The sequence below is a fragment of the Mirounga angustirostris genome, unplaced genomic scaffold (assembly GCF_029215605.1).
Source record: "Mirounga angustirostris isolate CCGP_5_RB_7025 unplaced genomic scaffold, mMirAng1.0.hap1 SCAF_13, whole genome shotgun sequence".
Classification (NCBI taxonomy): Eukaryota; Metazoa; Chordata; class Mammalia; order Carnivora; family Phocidae; genus Mirounga; species Mirounga angustirostris.
Window position 1 is genome coordinate 50,935,923 of NW_026991721.1, and position 21,658 is coordinate 50,957,580.

Here is a 21,658-nt window from a genome sequence, read left to right on the forward strand (position 1 = left end):
GTTCCCTCTCTCACTGTGTCTCTCTCTGTCAAATAAATAAATAAAATCTTTAAAAAAATAAATAAATAAAAACTCTACATTAAATATTCCACCAGTGTTTCTTAGCAGGGCTCTACAGGCATTTTGGGTAAGACATTGTTAATGTTCCAGGGTATTAGGTACCACTACCAGCCTCCTTGGTCATCATGACAACCAAGAACCACTTCCAACAACTCCAGTGGCACGTGACACCCCCCCCCACACACACACACATCCCATGCCCCATCCGAGAAACCACTACCATGTGATGACCTGATCTCCCCTGCTCAGAGTGTATTTGTTTCTAAAAAACATTTCTATAGAACCAGTATTCAGATGTAGAGCATTGTTTTTAATGTGTATCTACCTTTAATACCTTTTTTCTAATTACATAAGTAATACATGGTAGTTGAAAAAGTCAATAGAGATGTGTGACAATAAAAAAAAATAGAAATCCTCAGCATTAACATTTTAAACATTTATACTATTTTATTATAAAAGTAATAAAACCACGTGGTTAAAAATTCAAACAATGCTAAAGGGAATAAAATGAAAAGTAGGAGTCTTTACCATCAACCCAACCCTCTCAATAACAGTTTTATATGTATCTAGAAATTTCTGTACAGAATTATGTGTGTGTATACTTTTTTCAGACACAAGTGGAATAATACACTCTATTTGCTGTTCTACAAGGTGGTGTTGCTTTGTTTTTTCAACAAATGATATATCTTGTAGATCACTCCCTAGCAACACATTTAAATCTTGCTCATTCTTTTTAACAGCTTCAGAATATTCCATGGAATATAGGGCCCTGGTTGTTCCCACCTCTTCCACGATTACAAACAGCGCTGCAGTGGAGACTGTTGTCAGTACCAGCTGCAAAGTGCTGTTATAGTTGTCAGTGGTAATAAGAGGATAGAGACTCAGCGCAGGTGGGAGGACGCACCCAGGTGACGCCTGGCTGAGCAGGAGAGACTGATAAGCCCATGATGGGATGGCCACACTCAGCTCGGCCACTCTGTCACTCAGTGGCCTTAAGCAGGCCTCTTTGGGCCATAGTTTCCTGAGTTATAAAATTAGGGAGAGTGAAACAAAATTACTTTTATACCTCTAACCTATCTGTGAGTCTAAACCTGTGAAAATAAGTTCTAAAATGATGCTGTGACCCAGTAATGGAGGCGGGAGTGCGAAATCCTCATTTTTATACTTTCCACTAGGCCCTGGCTATGTTCATTAAACAGTGAAGCTTAGGGGCGCCTGAGTGGCTCAGTCGGTTAAGCGGCTGCCTTCGGCTCAGGTCATGATCCCAGGGTCCTGGGATCGAGCCCCGCATCAGGCTCCCTGCTCAGCGGGAGGCCTGCTTCTCCCTCTCCCTCTGTCTGCTGCTCTGCCTACTTGTGCTCTCTCTGTATCTCTGTTAAATAAATAAATAAATAAATAAATAAATAAATAAATAAATAAATAAATAATCTTTAAACAGTGAAGCTTAGAAGAGAGGGAGCCTTTGGGGAGGGTCCAACCTGGGACAAAAGGACTGGAAAATCCCTATGAGGTTAGCGCAGAGGAGCTGGGGCTTTTTAATCTGCAGATAGAAAGACCGAGCTGTGATTTAATTAATTACTCTCTGTGAATATATAGAAGGACTTCTTTAAAGAGAGTTCTTTTTTTTTTTTAAGATTTTATTTATTTATTTGAGATAGACAGAGATAGGGAGAGAGAGCATGAGCAGAGGGGAGACGGAGAAGCAGGCTCCCCGCTGAGCATCGAGCCCGACGTGGGGCTTGATTCCAGGACTCTGGGATCATGACCTGAGCGGAAGGCAGAGGCTTAACGACTGAGTCACGCAGGCACCCCTAAAGAGAATTCTTAACCCTTGTTCTTCATGTTCTTGGAAGATGAAGCAAAAGAGAAGGAGCTGAAATGAAAGCGGTAGAAATTTGTGTAGAATGGAAAGACACTTACTTGATGATTAGGAGTAAACAAAAAGTAGAAAGCAGAAGTTGCTACCAAAGAATATTGTGTGGGTCTCTAACTCTGAACACATTTGAACGTAGTTAAAACATCTGCCTAGAGACAGAAAGACCGGGCCAAAATATTTCCATTTGCTCGCTCTGCCCCATCCTGTGATTCTTCCAGTCTTTAAATGCTAGTTTCCTGGTTAATGTCAACAGAATCAGACAAATCTTGACACTAATGATTAACATTCTAATGAAAAGAGTTGGTGTCAAACACAACTGAATTATTGATATGCTCTGGGGTCCAATAGGGCTAATTTATTAGTAAACAAGTTGGAAATTTTTATCCTTCCTTGTGAGATTTGACATTATTCGGGCCTATAGCACTAAGGTAAAGAGGATACAGCTGAAGTATGCAGTGACTGAGAGCTGGGCCTTAGCTGTGTGGCTACAGCACAAAAATAAAAAGCCAAAGGGAATCATAAAGACCAGAAAACAACTAAAAACCAGGCTATCTGTTGAGAAACAGCCACTTGAATCTCGGCCCTCAGGCAGGACAGAGATTATTAACTTTGTGGTTCCTTCAAGATTTTAACTCGTATGTAAGGGCTGCTCATCACTTAATCCAAATGACCCTTCCCTTATGTGTTAGTTTTCAACTGTAACAAAATACCCCCAAATTTAGCCACTTCAAACACAAACAACATGTATTATTTCACACAGTTTTTGTGTTAGGAAATCCTGAACATCTTTGCTGGGCCGTCTGGCTTGATGTCTCAGCCAGGGTGACAATCATCTGAAGACTTGACTGGAGGATCTGCTTCCAAGCTGACAAACCGATGCCAGGTGTCGGCAAGAGACCTCGGTTTCCAACCACAAGGACGTCTCTATCGCAGCTTGCGTGTCCTCACAAAATGGCCGCTGACTTTCCCTGAGAACAAGGGCTCTAAGCAAACACAAGGAGAAAGCCGCAATGTCTTTTAGCGCCTAGCCTTGGAAGTCACATTCTGTATTTCCACATATGCTGTTGGTATCCCACCTCAGCTTTACTGCATGGGAGAGAACATCAGAAAGTGAAGATCAACAGGGGCCATCTTGGAGGCTGGCTCCCACAACTTACATGGGCGTTTCTTGTGTTGTCAGGGTAATAGTACAGCTGACGGAGACCCCCAGACCTGGCCAAGTCCTGGCCTCATGTGGGTGAGTGTCCTGGGGCAAAGAATATAACCTGTCTCACCATCAGCTTCCTCGTCTATCAACTATAGTACCTGTTCACAGAGCTGCTGTGAGATTGTATGAGACTGGCTACACGAAGTGCCTCACGTAGTGCCTGCGGTACAGAAATTGGCCTGTGACAGTAACTACCAGCTTTATTATTTTGAGTACTTTCACTTGATCATATTTCCAGATTTGCATTTTTATTTGCAGCCCTTAATAATTTTTTGAGGACTAACATGCATCCTTAAAGTGTTTAAGTATGCACTTCAATATACAGCTCGGTGATATTTTATGACGTCGCCATCTCTGTAGCCGTAACCCTAATCAAGATATAGAACATTTTCATCAACGTTTCCCTTGCACATCTACCCACCCTGAGACTATGACTACAGTGGCTTCTATAGATATTGCTTAGTTTTGCCTGCTTTTGAATTTTATAGAAATAATCACACCGTGTATACTCGTATCTGGCTTCTTTTACATAACGTAAATGAATCTCTGAAAATCTGTGAGGTTCATCATGTCGTTGCATTTACCAGTAGGTCTTTTTAGTTGCAGTGGAGCTTCCCATTATATTAATATACTACAGTTTATTTATCAGTTCACCTGTTGATGGGCATTTTGCATTGTTTTGGACTCTTATGAATAAAGCTGCTATGAGCAGCACTGTTATTATATTATCCTCATCACAGAGTAGGCTAAGAATACAAAAGTATCCAGCTGGAATACTCTGATGATAGAGATGTGATAGAGAGGAAACAATAATTAGCTCTTGCTGTTGCTCTTGTTATTATTATTCCTGAAATTTATTAAGCCTTTTCTGTGGGCCAAGCATTAGACTGTGTTTTATATTCTTTTTCCTATTTAACCCTCTCAGAACCCATATGAGGAAACATAATTTTATCTCCATTTGACAATTGAGGATACTGAGTTCAGAGAGGCTAAGTGGTTTGCTTAGGATCAAATTGACAGTAACCCAAAGAGTGGAGACAAATTCTGCCCACTGACTCCGGAGCCCTAAGCCACTATGCCAGGAGCCAGGGGACCTGCATTCAGGTTCCCTGATCCACTTACAATGTGACAGGTTCCCATGTAAGCTCCCCAAATGACAGCCCCCTCACTTGAAAGCAGGATGGTCCTCCCTATGACCACAGAGGGATACAACTTTTAGGAGAATAAGATATAAAAGCACTTTGCTCAGTGTCTGGAATGTAAGTGTTTGATTAATGTCAGTGTTCTTCCTTCTGAAAATTATAACATTTGACTGTTAGAAATATCTTTGGAGTTTGAAAGAACCTTCAGAAATCTCAATTCATTCCTTCAACAAACAGCCAAATTAAAATTTCCTGGGAAACCCCAAATTTTATCCCCTTTTTTCTGCCCCAACATCTCTGCATCTCTATTCCGAGAGGACAAAGAGCACAGAAGAGGGGATTGCTCTTAGTATATTCAAAATGAAAATCAAATTTTCCGAAGGGATTGTATCTTTCTCCAGTTACACTCTGGAGGGAGGCTAGGGACCTGGAAGGAAAGAAAAGGCCCCATCAGAAATAGAGGGTCTCCTGAGAGCACGTGGGAGGAGCACAGGGTGGTGCCCCTGTTTTGTCTGTGTGCGCCTCTGTGCTGGCCCCTGGACCCGGAGGGAGCCTGGGGGGATCTGATGACAGGAAAACAATTCAGGAAGTTTGCGGATCTTCACCGAACCCCGAAGCCATAAAGAAAAAGACTGAGAAATGCAAGGTAAGCATTTCTGCATGACAAGAGAAAACAACACAACATAAACGATGTCAAAGGAAACTGGAGAAATATTTGCGTTATATAAAATGTATTAATTTTTAACATACAGGATGTCTGATAATCAATAAAGAGGAAACATGAACAACCAAATGAAAAAAAAAATGTGCAAAGACCCATGTGGCAATTCACGGATACCTAAATATAAATATCTGATAAACATTACAAAATGCTCCAGCTCTAATAAAGGAATGAATATTAAAATAACTTTAATAAGATATTTTACATCTACCGAATAAGCAAGGATCAAAAAGGTTCTGTGTCCCAATCCCTGTGCTAGGCCTCCCTGGTACTGTCGTTGATATTAATGCCACAAAACCACCTCCTCGGCTGCCTGATTGTTGGACCTTGGGCTCATTCTGTCACCTCTCCAGGCCCTGGTTCCTCTTGTGTAAACCTGCAGGTAGGACTGGGAGAGCTTTGCTCCTTGTAAGCTTCGCAGAGAAGTGATCTGGAGCTCAGGCTGTGTGATGTTAGCCAAGCTGACTGACCCCTGCAAGGCCGAGTGTCCTCATCGCTGATGGGAGTGACCAAGGTCCCTACCTCATAAGATCGCTGTGAGGATTCAAATGGATGCAGTGGACGCGTGTCTCTACGCAGCTCGGTACAACATCTGGCAAAGAGAGAGTCCCCAACAGTGGTAACTGTTATTATCACTTGCTATGAACCAGTCATCCTTTTCTCCTGCGCGAAAGTCCTCGGAAAGCAAAAGATGCAGCTATTAGGGCAGAAAGCCTGAGGGCAGTTCCTTTCAGAAAACCAAAGACTGAGAAAATGTAGTCACTTAACCTTCTGTGAACTTCTCTCCTCTCGTCTACTAAATGGGGGTAATAAGGAGAAATTCTGAGGGTTGATATGAGGATTAAGCGGAAGAGCGTAAATTGGTCTTGCTAGTTTTCATTATTGGAGCTCTAAGAGAGCTCAGGGGGCAACCTGTGTGACTGTAGTAATTTTCAGCTGAAGAGACCCAGAGAAGTTCAGCGGCTTAATTCGGGTGACACAACCTAGTTGCTACCAGATGCTGGGTCGCGGAGCCCTGGGAGGAAGAGCAGGCCCTGGATTCTCGGATTCTCCCAGAGGCCTGTACATGGTCTGAAACCCTCCTCTGTCCAGCTCAGCTGTTTACCAGTTCCCCACCCTCTCCCCCAGACATACCCGACTGGTCATACTCTGCACCTGCAGTTCTCTCTGCCCAGGACTCTGAAACCAGCCCAGCCCCGTGCACACACATGCACACACCACACACAATGCCCCTTCCATCCGGCCAACTCCTGGTTTACCTTTAGGCTTCTACTTAAGCATCACTTCCTATAAAAAGGTGCCTTTGTACTTCAGGGTCTCAATTAAGGAACTGTTCTTTGTGTTCCCTACTCCCATAGCACCGTGGGGTAATTGCCTCTTCTGGGGATTCTCAAAGGCAAGCAGGACCCAGTCAGATTCCCATCCATGACTCTACTGGGGTGCTGGCTGCAGTCCCCTGTGGGGTCACTGAGAACTGAGTGGCAGGATCGAGTTGGCAGCACACTCCGGGGGGTGGGGGGGCTTCGCCTTCTTCCCCAGGAGGGTGGCACTCCCCTCCTCTGAAGATGCCAGGGTCCTGTGACCAGCTCGCCCTCCCAGCCCCACAGACCACTGGACTCTGGAGGTCAGAACATCCCCAATGCTTTCCTACCCTGCAGGCACCTGTCTCTTCCCTCATTTCCCCACCAACATGAAATCCGAGGCCAATGCAGTCTGTGTGTGCCCGCACTAAAGTCAAGGGATGCTGCTTCCCAGGTTTTTCCAGAGAATTGCCTAAGAAGCTTTATACCCAAGCTTCGCCCAGTGCCCACCCTTCCGTAAAGCAAGAAATCCCATGTGTCAGCAGAGTTCAGACTCTGCCATCCAAGGCGTTTGGCTGGATCTGAATTCCTGGGCTTGAGACCCTCAGTGGTTTTACCTCCAAAATACAGACTCTTTTCTCCCCGGACCAAAAGAGAAACCAAAATAGCCAACACTTTCCTTTCTTTTCCAACCCAATGCCCTCCGTGAGGGTGACCAGCCTTCCGGGCAGCCTTGGAGATAGCGCCTTTTCATTAACTAGTGTTGATTTCTGGTGCCATTTCTTTTTTTTTTTTAAAGATTTTATTTATTTATTCATGAGAGATAGAGAGAGAGAGAGGCAGAGGCAGAGAGAGAAGCAGGCTCCCCGCGGAGCAGGGAGCCCGATGCGGGACTCGATCCCAGGACCCTGGGATCATGACCTGAGCCGAAGGCAGACGCTTAACCGACTGAGCCACCCAGGCGTCCCTCTGGTGCCATTTCTGAGGTCCAGTTTCCCACCACAATACCACTGATCTCAGCATGGCTGCAAAAACATGAGTACAGTCTACCCACTTGGGTTCAATCCTGCTCCTCCTCTTGAGAGCTGAGTGAGCTCAGTCTTTTCTGGAGCTCATTTTCTTGGTCAGTAAAATGGAAACAGTAGTATCTACATCATAGAGGTGTCACAGGACTAGAAGAGATGATGTGCACAAAGGCTCCTTTTATCTAAATGACCACCAGCTGAAGAAACCCCATGCTGGCAAGACAGGGTGGTGGCTAGATACAGTATGGGCTCTGGAGTCAGACCTGGAGTTGTCATTTGTAGATCCTGAGTACGTCCCTTGGCTTCTCTGTGCCTCCACTTATTCATATGCAAAAGAGGGCTTCTATATTGTGAGCTCCACAAGGACAGTGTTATGGGTTGACTTGTGTCCCTCCAAAGGGATATGTTCAGGTCCTAACCCCTGGTACCTCAGAATGTGATCATACGTGGAAATAGGGTTGTTACAGATGTAATTTGCCAGGCGAGGTCATCCTGTAGTAGCGAGGGCCGCTAATCCAATCTGACTGGTGTCCTTACAGGAAGATAGCCCTGTGAAGGCAGAGACGCACATGGGGAGAAGGCCATGTGACAGCAAAGGCAGAGATTAGAGTGGGCAAGTACAAGCCAAGGAACAGCCAGGATTGCCAGCAAACCGCCAGAAGCCAGGAAGAGGCAGGGAATGATTCCCCTACAGGTTTCAGAGGGAGGACGATCCTCCTGACACCTTGTTTTTGGACTTCTGGCCTCTACAACTGCGAGACAGTAAATTCCTGCAGTTTTAAGAGAGTCTGTGGTGCTCAGTTATGGCAGCCCTAGGAAACCAATACAGACAGGAGCTCTCCCTGCCTCTGCTTCCAGTGTGTCCCCAGCACCTAGCAGGGAGCCTGCCGTGCGGGGGCCCCTCAGTGATCTGTTGAGTGAGTGAATGATGCTTGCTGTGAGCGTTACGCTGGAGAATGCGTGCAAGGTAATTAGCACAGTGCATGGCACACAGGGGGTGTTTGGTAAATGTTTATTCCTTCCCCTTCCCTCATCTCAAAGGCTCCTTTCTGCACAGAGTGTATTTTAGGATAAAAACAAGCACAGTTTTCTTCTAATGTTTGCCTAAAACCTCCTAAAGGGCCCCTAGCTTTGAGAATCTACATCTGGGGAAATTCTCAGTCTGAGGAAGACCTGGTCACTGGGGGTCAAGATTTGGGCAGACGTTTCTCCACCTATCCATTCTCCCCCTGCACCTCATTGATTTTTTTCATGGTTTTTTTGAGATTTCTTTCCTTGATTTTTCAAAAATTTCCTGGAGTGACGGTAGAGGAATTTCCAGAAAGCTTGGCCCTTACTATGTTTGTGCTTTCAAAAAAAAATTCATAAAGCTTTGTAGAAATCCAATGGGAGCAGAGGCTTTGGTACAGTGAGCAAGGTCAGGGAAAGCTGTCTAGAACCAGGGCATTTTGAAAGGAAAACCAGATGAGGAACATGCCTCTCAGTATACGGTCACTATATGCTTCTACCATAGGATTTTCTGTTATTTTTTAAAAACTTTCTGTTGAAATATAATCAATAGCCAGAGAACTGCACAAATGATAAATGGCCCTGGCTTTATTTTATATGGGTATCTTTTTTTCCTGGGTAATTTTTGTCCAGTTCATTGATGATACTTATCTCGACTCCCCCATGAAGTCTCTATGGAAGATTGAATTCTAGTGGTGGGCTCAGGTGGCCTGCCTGGGTTGGAAGCCCAGTTCCATATTTGCTGGCCCTGTGGCTTTGAGCACACTGTGTAACTTCTTTAAATGTTATTGCCCAGCACCCACCCCCCGGCCTCCCGCATGGCTGATGAGAGATCAAGGAAGTAAACCCTTGGATTTACAAATGCACATTCTTGTGTTGTTCATTATATTTATTTGGATGATTTTAGTGGGATAGTGTGGGCTTAAGGTCCATCCAAACAAGCCCAGAACCCAGGCTTGTTCAGCGCGCCCCCCCCCCCCCTCCCACACACACACACACCAGCTAGGCAATCTTGAGCAGGCTCTCTTGAGCCTCAGATTCTGCATCTGTCAGCTTGGAGAGATCTAACACCTCTGCAGGGGTTGTGAGGATTGAGGTGATGTATATAGGGATACACAGTAAGTACCCAATTAATATCAGTTCCCTCCCCTATCTCCAGCAACTAGGCCCTTCTTCCTCCACAGCTTCCTACCTTTTATCTCTTTCCTCTGTACTTAATTCCTCCACCATCCCCCAGTATTTGAGTAGAAGTGAAGCTTGACAGGCAGGTTGTGCTCTTGCCTTTGTCTTGGAGCCTGGAATTTTACAGCTGTGTAAATTGAATCGGGGAAGGAAATATATATAGGGAAATTACATATATACACGTATGTATGTATAAATTACAAATACATATATTAAAACTCAGGAAGTAATAAATGACTTTGAAAACAGCTGTTTGGAAGCACTTTCTTAATCAAATCTCAGTGTAAAAGTGCAAAGCTTGAGCCTTTCTGTTGAACAGAGCACTCTGTGACCACAGATTGTTCAAGGCCTGCCATAAATTTTAGGGGTTCCTTGCTCAGGTTCACCAGCAGATTTGACAGGCTTAGATAATCCACCTTGCCTTATGCCTTCCCCTCCCCCACATCCCACAGAAAGTTGACCTGGATGGACCATCTTAAACCCCTTTGGACCAACTACTGGGAAAGGTTCAAAGAAGCTGTGAGAACCCTGGGGCTGTGGTTGACAATTGGAGTTCTGTGGGTGTCCCATTCCCCCCCACCCTCATCCCCCAACAACTCCCTCAACGCTCATCCGCCTCCTCTGGCACCCCTACCTCTCTCCCATGAAATAATGTGTTTCTGTTTCTTTCACCCATGCAACCAGGCTCCCTTCCAGGGGAAGGGCTGCTCTTGGCTCTGTATCCCCAGTACCCAGTGAGGGCCTCACATGGCGAGGCTGCCTGGTGTACGTCTGCGGTTAGTAATCAAAGGGAGGTGGAGGTTGGCTACCACTGTTGATCATCTGCCCATCGTAGGTCCCAGAGATGCATGGTTGCTCTTATTTACTCTTCACAGGACCCCTGGAAATTAGGCTCAGATCCTGAAGATCCCAGCACTCTAAAAGGTGAAGCAACCTGCCCCAAATCACAATAACCAGTTCTAAATCCAGATCTTATATGATGCCCCTCCCCAAAGTCGGGGTCCCACTTAGCCCCTTACTAGTTGTATGTCCCTGCACAAGTCATATCACCCCTCCTAGCCTCAGTTTTTCTGCCTGTAAAATGGGGATGATGCTCAGAACCTCACTTGAATGTAGAGAGGATAAAATACAATCATGGATGTGAAAATTCTGTGTAAAGTATAAAGTAAATACTATTCGCATGTAGGTATTGTTTTTATTAGTAGCTGAGTCAGTTAAAATAGATTCCAGTAGGTTCTAGGTACCTAGAACCTGTATGAACCTATAGAACCTATACGAATACCTATATGAAGTCACGTCGTGGGCTGTGGACATATGGATACAGATAAGACCAGCCCCTGCCCTCAGGGAACTCGCTAAGAAAAACACATAGGCATGGTGGCCTTCAGTTTGTGGTATTTGCACGTCTGTCTTCTGGACCCTCGCAGCCTCTCAGGGTTCATTTCCTAGCACTCTCCTCCTTACATCCCTCCACGTATACGGGCAGCCTTCACTTTTCCAAACTTCTCATTACACCACTTCACTTTTAGGGAAAGATCTACATTACTACCTGTTTTCGTTCACTGAAAGAAATCCAAAGAGGACTTTCACTTTTACTGAAAAAGGCTAAAAGCCAAATAGGGTTCAGTTTGCTTTTCAGTGAGAGCCCTTACCCAGGCAGCGTGCACCCTGAGCAGCAAGGGTGGCCGCCAGACTCCTCCCCAGGGCCTCAGCAGCTCAGCATCAGGCCGCCAGAGCTTTGAACCGTGTCTGTGGGCATCTGGGCTTCCTCTCGGTTTATTCTGGGCCGCCATTAGCAAGACGTGTCCTAAGGTATCAGAAAAGCCTAAGAGAGGTTATTTCGGGGTCTGGGAATGCTCAAAAACTTTTCCATAGAAATGAATGGTAACTGCTTCTTTATGCCCTTTCGGCTTAAGCTCTTTCACATGGGGGTGGGGGATGAGACATGGTGACCTGCCCTGGCTTCCTTGCTGCCCCTCAGTTGCTAGGTCCTCTGTCTGGAAAGCTCTTCCCCCAGACGTTTGTGTGGCTCACTCCTTCACTTGTCTCATGTCTCTGCTTAAATATCACCTCCTCAGAGAGGCCTTCCCTGAATATCCTACTTAAAATAGCACACCCATCCCATCACTCCAAACCTCTCATTGCACTTGACTTTCCTTCACAACATCTACCACCACTCAATCTTGTTCTGTATAATTATTTGCTTACTTGTTTATTTTCCTCCTCTACTGAAAGACTTCTGAGGGCAAGACTTTGTCTTCCATGCCTCCATGCTTAGACTAGTGCCTGGCACAAGGCAGGCATGAAATAAACATTTGATGAAAGAATCAAGGCCTACCACTAAATAAGAAGAAGACAAATGGCTCAGTTTTAAAATGAGGATCTGAATAGACATTTCTCAAAGAAGATATACAAATGGTCAGTAAGTACATGAGAAGATGATCAATATCATAGCCATCGGGAAACGCAAATCAAACGAGATGCCCCTTCATACCCACTAGAATGGCTATAATCCAAAAGTCAGATAATAAAAAGTGTTGGAAAGATGGGTAGGAATTGGAACTCTCAATCACTGCGGGTGGGAATGTAAAATGGTGTAGCCACTGAAAAACAGTCCAGCAGCTCTTCAAAAGGTTGAACAGAGTTACTTTGATCCAGCATTTCCACTCCTAGGTATCTGCCCAAGAGAAATGAAAACGCACGTGCACACAAAAACTTGTACACAGATGTTTGTAGCAGCTCCTTCAGAATTAGTCAGAAAGTAGAAACGACCCAAGATTCCATCAACTGATGAGTGGATAAACAAAATGTGGCCTGTCCATACAATGCAGGGTCATTCGGCAGTAAAATGAAATGAAGTTCTGATCCATATTACAACATGGATGAACCTCAAAAACATTATATTAAATGAAAGAAGGAAGCCATGTCATGGGATTCCATTTATATGAAATGTCCAGAAGAGGTAAATCCATAGAGACCGAAAGTAGATTTGTGTGATTGCCCAGGGCTCCAGGGTATTGGACGGAAATGAGGTGTGACTGCTAATAAGTACGGGGTTTTTTTAGGGGGGTGATGAAAATTATTCTAAAATTGACTGTGGTAAAAAAATAAAAAATAAAAATAAATAAATAAAATTGAACTGTGGTGATGGTTGTACTACCTTGTGAATATCCTAAAAATCATTGAATGGTACACTTTAAATGGGTGACTTGTATGGGTATGTGAATTATATCTCAATAAAGCTGTTATTACCCCAAAACCCAACGAATGTCCTCATTTAATACACCTTTATCAAACAAGGAGCCAAACTGGCTGACCACCCCTGAGTGCAGACCAGAGAGACCAAGGCACTCCCTTCTGAGTGTTGAGGTGGAATGGCCCCAGGATACTGGGTCTCCCCAGGCAAACAGGTTAAAGCAAAGCTCCTTTCCTGGTGAATGCTTTAAAAACAAAAAATGGCCCTGAGAAACCTATGAAGAGGAGGGATGAAGATCAAATGAGCTGAGCCTGAGAAATTTACTGCGTCCTGTTTTCCAGAGGCCATTTTCCCAGCATAAGTCACAGAGACAGATGGCCCCAGACCTGCTTCTGAAAATAACCACTGTTGAGGAGAAGAGTGGAGAGTTGACTTAGTGGGAGCTGCCTAGCCGGGGGAGTAAGACCCACTAGATTTAACAGGCTGGAAAAGAAAGCAAGTCTGAGCCCAGCAGACTGCAGCTCTGCCGCGCTCATCCCAAAGGACCCAAAGCAGAAGCCGTTGTCTTTGCTACCTTCCTGTGTGTGTGTTTTCTCCTCTTTAAAACAACTTTTTTTTAAATCTCATTATCACATTTGCTCCTTGAAAAACTTGGAAAGTATAGAAAAATATCAAGAAAAAAATAAAATGCATTCATAATTCTACTGCCTTAAGGTGACAGGCGTCAACATTTTTGTGCAAATTGCACACATACACACACATAAACACATGGCAGAACTACTTTTATACAGTTTTGCCTCATGGTTTTTTATATCCTATTTCACGTGTCCCTAAACATTCTTTACAAACATGGCTGATAATGTCTGCATATTGACATTGTACTGCTGTGCCTTAATTTACACAATTAGGCACTTTTAACATTAAAGACATTTTTCCTTTTTAACTTTTTTTTTTATTTTACTTTCTACTATTACAAATGATGTTGTGATGAATATTCTTATAAGTAATTCTTTTAAAAAGTCATGATTATCTTCTTGGGTAAATTGCTAGAAGTATAATTGCTCAGTTAAAAGGTTTTCACTTTTTTTTTTTTAAAGATTTTATTTATTCATTTGAGAGAGAGAATGGGAGAGAGAGCACGAGAGGGGGGAGGGTCAGAGGGAGAAGCCGACTCCCTGCCGAGCAGGGAGCCCGATGCGGGACTCGATCCCGGGACTCCAGAAGCATGACCCGAGCCGAAGGCAGTCGCTTAACCAACTGAGCCACCCAGGCGCCCAAAAGGTTTTCACATTTTAAAAATCTGTCTATATCAAATTTGCTACCAATATCAGGGTGCAAAATATTGTTTGTACTTAAAACCAACATCTATCTTAGCACCTGCTAGATGCCTGGTATTTTCACATTTGTTTCATTTTCTCCTAAAGTCTTAAAAATAATTTTTAAAGTATAAGAAGAACGAATGATATGTGCTCATTGTACAAAAATTTGAAGATATAAAATCATATTTAAAAATGAAAAGCTGCTGATATCATTGATAACCCTTGTTAAAGGTTTTTTTTCAGCCAGTCCTTTTTCCAATGCATTCATACAAATTTATTCATTCTCTAAATGTTTTATGAGCATTTACAGTGCTGAAGAAACTGACTTGCTGTTGTAACTGAAATCATGTTGATCCTGCACTCTGTTTATAGTCTCCTCAACTCCTCAGAATAACCCCCAAGGTGTGCACTCCTGTTACTCCTACAGAAGAACCTTAGAGTGTTCTAGTCTAAGTCCCCGATAGGGAAGGTGAAGCCAGAGCCGTCAGAGAATTTGGCCATGGTCCTGCGGCACATTGTTGACCTGTACCCAGATCTCTCGGCCGTTAGTCTATGCAGCAGATGACAGCCTCTGATGTGGAACTAAATCTATACTGCCCTGAAACAGGGTAGCCACCTAATTAACTGTCCAAGTCAGTATGTTTTTAGAGTAAAGGTGGGGCACTATTGTTAATTCATTCAGGATAGCAGATGCAAATTGGGGCTGTCGTGAACAAACAGAATGGATGGTCACTCGAGCTCTCTAGCTTCATTCAGATTTCTAGCACTTTGAAATCCTTTGCAGCAGTGGGCTTCAATCCATTTCAGATAACTATGGGAACCAGTTATGCAAAGCTTTTCTGATCAGAGAGACTCTGATCTAGGCCAGCACACAGAGGTGAGCAGCTTGCCAGCCCGCAGTTAAGTTCCTGGTCCTCTAGCAGCCCCAAACCTTCTATCCAAAGGAGATCCCGGTTTTCCATCCTCTGCTCAGAGCTGAGAAGGACTTAACTTACTCAGTGAAGCAACTGGCTGCCCTGTTAAGAAGACATAGGTGTGAGGTTAGCACACGAGAAGAGAAGGAATGCATTTAGTTTTTAAGTGGAGGGACTAGAGTATTTCTAGAGAGGAGCCTTCATGGGAGGGACGAATCCATCAGCTCAGGGTTCCACAGGAGGAGGTACCTGTGTAGGTCTAAGGGTTTGTTTTGGTTTTCTCTAGGTGTCGTTTATTAATTGCTGTATGCTGGGCACTATACTAAATGTTTTACATACAGGCTTCTAAAATGCAGGGCTGCCAGGTAGTGCTCTGGCTTTTCAGATGGGGCTCATACTTCCCCGCTGTGTCAGTAGGCTGTGATTTTCCCCATCATACCCTACATGCAGTTTAGCATAGATTAATAAGATTCTGTTTGGGTGTTTAGATGGATTTCTCAAGACTGCTGATAAAAGTGTAAAAAAAGTGCCTTGTGTTCATGGTCTCACATTTCATGTGAGTAACAGATGTGTCCATCAGCTGGCCCTTCACACCTCAGTCTCATGGCATACTCCAAAGATACTTAGAATCCAGAACACTAGAAGGCTCTTCCTTGAGAACTGTCTTATCCTAGTTACAGGTTACATTTCAAATGCTAAAGCGGGCTACCATCAATTCACACAGAGATGTGAGTAACTGGAAATTGTTCTCTCTGCAGATCTCAGAATTCCCTTGTTGTGTGTTCTTTTCATAAATCATGGCTACCTCCGTAACACTTTCCTCTTTTTATGACATTGACAAGTAATCCACATTGATAAAGGTGTCATTGGCAGGCTTGTAGACCTGCCATCATTTATTCTCCAAAACCACCCTGTTCTTACTATAAAAGACCACAGCTGGCGGGATGGCAGAGAAAATCTGTGTTGGCTGAGCCCTTTCCATGAGACTGCTGGGCTCCTTACAAGCATCATAGCATCAATCCTCTCAGCAACCCTTTGCAGTGGGTATTAGCACTCCAGTTTTCAAAGGAAAAAACAGAGACTAAGAGAAGTAGCCACTCTAAGCTAGAACTAGGCTCAAAGAGACCTTCTCTCAGGAAACATGGGTGGCTCTCCTCCACCCTTCACTGGCCCCTTCATTGTTGGAATGAAGTCTAGGAAGGTTCAGGCCAATCATTCTCATTTCACCGTGGACACTGTGGAAAATTCTACAATACCAGGTCCCCTTCAGCTGATGACCAGGATACATGGGAGGGCAACTCTAAACCCTAATCCCATAGTCCGTTGGCATCAGGCTTCCTTATTTGCCTCCATAAACATGCATCTGCCTCCCCAACCCCTCCAGGGAAGGCGATCACATGGACTTCCAACATCCTGGCTGAGCTGAGCCATTTAGAAAGGAGATCTAAGTGGCTGAGCAGATGCCTTAAGTTCAAAGAACAGATCCTTCTAAAGCACAGCCATGGTCTTGTCACCTTCCTGCTTTAAAAACTTCCATGACTCCCAGTTAAGGCATGACCTCCTTTTCTTTGTATTCAAGGCCTAAACCTACTGTTCAGAGACTTCTTTCTCACTGTTGTCTTTACAGAGACCCTTAGTGCCTTGAAGATACACTCCTTCCTTCCTTCGCCCCTTCATGTAACAAGTTGTTACGGGTGCTTTCTATGCGTCAGACCCTGTGCCAGGCCCTGGGGGACACGGTAAGGGGCCAGTCGGGCAGGCTAGTGGGCAATCACAGAAAGTATTGGACAGGAAGTATTGTCACAGGGAAGGTACACAGAGCTGTGCGGGCACGCAGCGGGGGTGCCAAACCGAGGCTTGAGGCATCAGGACAGGCTTCCCGTGGAGGTGACGTGAGGTTGGGCCCTGAGGATGAGTGGGAGCTAGGGAGACATGTGGGGTGGTAGTGATGGGGAAGAGAGAAGAGGAAAAGGTGTGCTCAGGGAGAAAAACAGCATGGGCTAAAACTCGGGCAAAACTTTATAGTTGTGTTCCTGGGGGGTGCCATTCAAATAGATGCACTGTCAATGGTCCCCTAAAGTGGTGCAACTTGACAAACTTGGGCAAAGGGTAGAGCCGTGCGTTCGTCCCCGCAAGTCTCAGCAGACTCAGTGAGAAGTTAATGGTAGCGCACGAGACTTAAGAGGCCAAGGGGGATGGGCAACTTGCTGGAAGCCGGGCAAAGGATGAGGGCCCGAGGCTGGAGTAGTCTTCTCTCTGCTGAGAGTGCTCACGCCCTCATCCCTCCATCTCTTCCCACTGGGAGGCTCTGTGGCTCCAGTAAGCCTTTCTCCTTTCCTCCAGATGAGATGTTATCTCACAGTCATGCACTGGGCTGTCTTCTACTCTGACAGGTCCCACCTGCCACGCTTAGGACTCCACGTGACTCCTCCCACCGACTCCTCCTTGACCGTGTCTCTCACAGTCTGTATGCCCCTCACCAGCCCAGTCAGTGGGTATCTAGCACATGTTTGTGGAATGAAGCAGTGTTTGAAGCATGCACGGCTCTTATAAAAGAGAAAAGATAAAATTAGGTTAGTGCCCCTCACTCTCTATATACATATTTGTGCATAGCACATCTAATGTTTATTAGGTGTTTATTGGCTGCCACGCTGTTCTCAACATATTACTTGTTTTAACTCCTTTAATCCTCAAAGCAACCCTGTGAAATAGATGTTCTTTTTTATTTTATCCTTTAGTTTCCACTATATAGATGAAGAAATTGAGGCATAAAGGGTGAAGTAACTTGCCCATGATCACGACTATTGAGCTAGCTAGTAGCGTAACTGGAATTCAAATGTAGGATCTGGCTCCCGAGCCCATACTCTTAATATCACCTTGCCTTGCTTCCGTAGGTGCCAAATTTGTACAGCAATGCATTTTATTACATGTGTTCCAAGCACTAATAGATTATATGCATTATAAAATATATACAAAACAGATATTAGCAAGTGAGATTTAAAAATAAATATTTCTCATGTTTTCTTGTGCCCAGGGGATGGTTCTGTGCACCCTACTTTGGGGCCACGTAAATTAAAAGCAGCCGATGAATAAGAGGAAGGGAATTAATATGTTTCCAACAATATCTGTACCTCACAGAAACATCATGACTTCTTGTGTACCTACTAAGGGCCTGGTGCTTTGTTAGGTGCTTGGAATGTCAGGCTGTGAATATTCAGAACAACCCCAGGACCTGAGGTGAGTGAGGCCTGGAGAGTGGATGAAAGCAGAAGAAACAGGCAGAAGGCCAGGCCACTGTGCTATTCCCAGCCTCAGGTCTCTGAAGTTTGTGATAGAACAATTTACTTAGTTCTGGAACTATTTATTTCATAAAGCTTGACAGATTTACTCAGGAAGAGGCTGTAACTAGCACCCTAGGACCACATATCGTGTTTCTTAACTTTTGTCTGAAATTCTAACAACTCAGCATGGTATGGTACTGGTTATCTCCAGCTCATCAGAAGCTCTGATTGGAGATTATAAGATGTCTTTGACTAATAAAAGAGGAGGAAATGAATGTATATTTGCTTAATAAATGCAGCCTGGTCAACAAAATCTTTCCAAAACTGGGACTGCAAGGGAAGCAGAATCATGAATGAGGTTCTTCCGGGGAGGGGGGAAGAGGTGGTTTGAACACTTGGTGAGCACTGACCCTACTTGCTCATGCATATTGTGTGCTCAGATATGGTATCTTTGGTCCTCGCAACAACTCTGTCAAAGAGGAGTGCCCGACACACTAACAACAAACTGGAAGTCATTTTCCCAAGATCATACAGCTAAAAGGGGACTAGGTCATGATGCAAACCCCAATTCTGTTGAACTCTAAAACCCACTGCAAGAATGTACTGTGCCCCAAGAATATGCCATATACTTTTATGTGGGAGACATAAGTACAGATAACTGCAAAGACAGTACAGCAAATGTGATAGCAGCACTAGATCAAGGCTAGAGAAAGGATTGATCACCTTAGAGTGCTGTGTAAGTAGTGTCAGGGACGGTTCTCACAAGGTGAATCGGGAAGGCTCGGTTTAGATGATTTTGAAGAGAATCCTAGCCCGGATTCTTTGGTAAAGAAACCAGAACACAGAGTCATGCAGAGGTGGTACCATGGTCATTGATCCCTGCTATCTCAACTGGTCTTAGTAAATTTCTCCTATGAACCAGATGGCATATACAGCATCTCTATAAAATGTCATCACACGTGGTGAGGCTCAGGGGTTGACATCAGAATCATGAAACCTACAGGATCCTGCAGGATTTGGTGGCTGTGAACTGAGACAGCATCTCTCGGTAGATAGACCACAAAAAGCTTTCTCCTCCCCCCCGCCCCCCCAAATCAGCAGCTCTCTGTTCCATCTCTCCCTTCAAGCTCTGCCGAATTTTATGATGACATGTCCGGGCTGCATTATGTTTCCTAAGGTTCAGTCTCTTTGAAAAGCTGGATAGATCTGATTATGTTTTCAGCCTTCTATCAGTCAAGGTGGAAGAAAAGAAGCAGCCCTTGCTGTCAAGTGGATGCTTTGTCTGTACTGTATAGTTTTATATGTCTGTGCTTATGTTCCCTCTCTTGTGGACGATGTACTGCACATGTCTAAAGGCCAGCCACAGATCGAACTGCAAATTGTCTGATCTGAAAGGTCTTGTCCCAGGCCATCACCTTCTCCTTCTGAAGAGTTGGGAGTGTGCTCACAACCTGGAGTTTTTTTAGAATCAGAACCCTGACGTGGTAGAAACTTGGCATCAAAACCTACTGACTTAATGTATCTTGGAACTCACAGAATATTAATGTCCTAAAGTTACAGAATTATTTTATCTGAGATTATTAGAACTGGAGAATCCTAATGTTTTAGACACCTGCAACTCACTTATTTAGCAAATAGTTCATTAGTGCCTACTGCATGCCGGGCACTGTGCTAGCCTCTGGGGGTACAGACGTGGAAAAGAGGCTAGTGCTCATGCTCTCAGGGAGCTGGCAGAGAATGGCAGCATTTAAAAATCTTAAAATGTTAGACTCTGAGAAAAGTAAAACATTAGTGTATTAAAATCCAGGGAAGGGGATCGTTCTGGATCGTTCTTTCCAGCTCTCTCTATCTTTTATGAGTCCCGGAGCCTTTTCCAGGCATGTCCGATTAAAAATCTCACTAATAAGAACATCATTTCACTTCAGCGACATCACAGAATGGCCAGCTTGCAGGCGCTCAGCAATCACCCAGTGCGGGCAGTTCATTTTACCAGGGAGGCCACTGAGGCTCAGAGCGGGGCAGCTGTTTGATAGATAGCATGGCCCCCCAGAACAGACCCCAGGTTTTCAGGCCTCTCTCAGAGAACAGGCAAAGCAGGAGGGGCTTCCCGTGTGTTTCCGAGGGGTGCCCTCTTTGCAAGCCATGCAGACTTTTGCTCCGAGGCCCTGCTCTTCAGAGTTTGCACCAACTACCTTTGCGGAGGCAATCAGCCCCGCCCCCCGACCACGTGTGCAGTAGATCGCCCAGTGTTGGGAGCCCCCTCCCCCGTTGATGCGTGTTTTATTTTGCTCCTTCCCCCTCCCCGTGTGCCTCAAAACCAATTTTCATTATTTTTTTCTGTGTTTGTCTTTGTGGTTCGCAGGTGCTCCCTTGCATTGTTCATCCGCTTCATCAACCCCTATTGAGCAGTCCCCCTCCCCGCCCCCCCTCCCCTCCGGCCAATGAGAGCCAGAGGCGGTTGCTAGGCAGCGGTGTGGCCCAGCCAACCCCGGACTCAGACTCTGAGGAAGAGTTTGTCCCTAATTCATTCTTAGTTAAAAGTGGCTCCGCCAGCCTGGGGGTCGCAGCGAACGGTAAGTCCCTCTCTCTTCCTAACTTCTGTGGGTGTTGTGTGTGTTTTCCTTTCGCTGGCGATGCTGATTGTGTGTGTGTGTGCGTGTGTGTGTGTGTTTTCCTTTCGTTGGTGATGCTGATTGTGTGTGTGCGTGTGTGCGTGTGTGTGTGCGTGTGTGCGTGTGTGTGTGTGTGTGTGTGTTTCCTTTCATTGGCGATGCTGATTAATCTGCCTGCTTGAGCCGCTTGCAGGGTAGGAGGGGCCTGGTGCATGGGGGGCTCGGGGTTGTCGGGGGCCTGGCGCGGCTCAGCTGCTCAGGCAGCCCCGCTCCTGCCCTGCTGCGCCGCTGGAGTGTGCGGGGGGGTCAGGGGGTTGCTGTCCGCGGGGTCAGGGGGTTGCTGTCCGCACTCCGGTGACAGAGGTCGGGTAGACAGAGCTGCCGGGACAGAGAAGCACAGACAGACGCGAGGCAGAAGCGTCAGGTGGAGACCAGGGTTAGGCAAAGACACAGAAACAGAGCTCCAAACCGAAATAGAAAAGAAAGGTTAAAACACAAAGAGCACCGCTTGGCTACCTCGTCTGTGTCAGGGCTGTGGTCGCCACTACCCCTTGCCGCTTGCTTGGGGCCCCCTCACGACACAGCCGAAGAAACCGGGGCTATGGTGCCCCCCATTAACCGGGAGAAAGCTGGGAGAAAGTGTACTACCTGGAGGCCAGTGCTGGCCTCAGAAGTTCTTGACTTTCACACTGCCGGGAGACAGAGGGCCCTGAAGTCCCAAGCAGCTGCAGGGCCGAATGCTGGCTGCAGAGAGCCAGGGGGCTTAGGCCTGGATCTGCCCATAATAAACACTGTTCTTCTAAGCTGTGTCCTG

The 21,658-nt window shown here is 45.3% G+C and overlaps 1 protein-coding gene across 12 annotated transcripts in view; it reads left to right on the top strand.

The window, feature by feature from the left end:
- TENM4 (teneurin transmembrane protein 4) overlaps positions 1-21,658 on the top strand; it is a 719,612-nt gene that overhangs the window by 411,935 nt on the left and 286,019 nt on the right. Inside the window, exon 1 of one of the 12 annotated variants that reach the window (XM_064576847.1) lies at positions 20,674-20,805. The exons of the other annotated variants lie outside the window; for them this stretch is intronic. The gene's annotated coding sequence lies outside the window, so the exon portion shown is untranslated. Of the gene's footprint in view, positions 1-20,673; positions 20,806-21,658 lie in introns of those variants that run through there. 12 annotated transcript variants of the gene reach the window in all.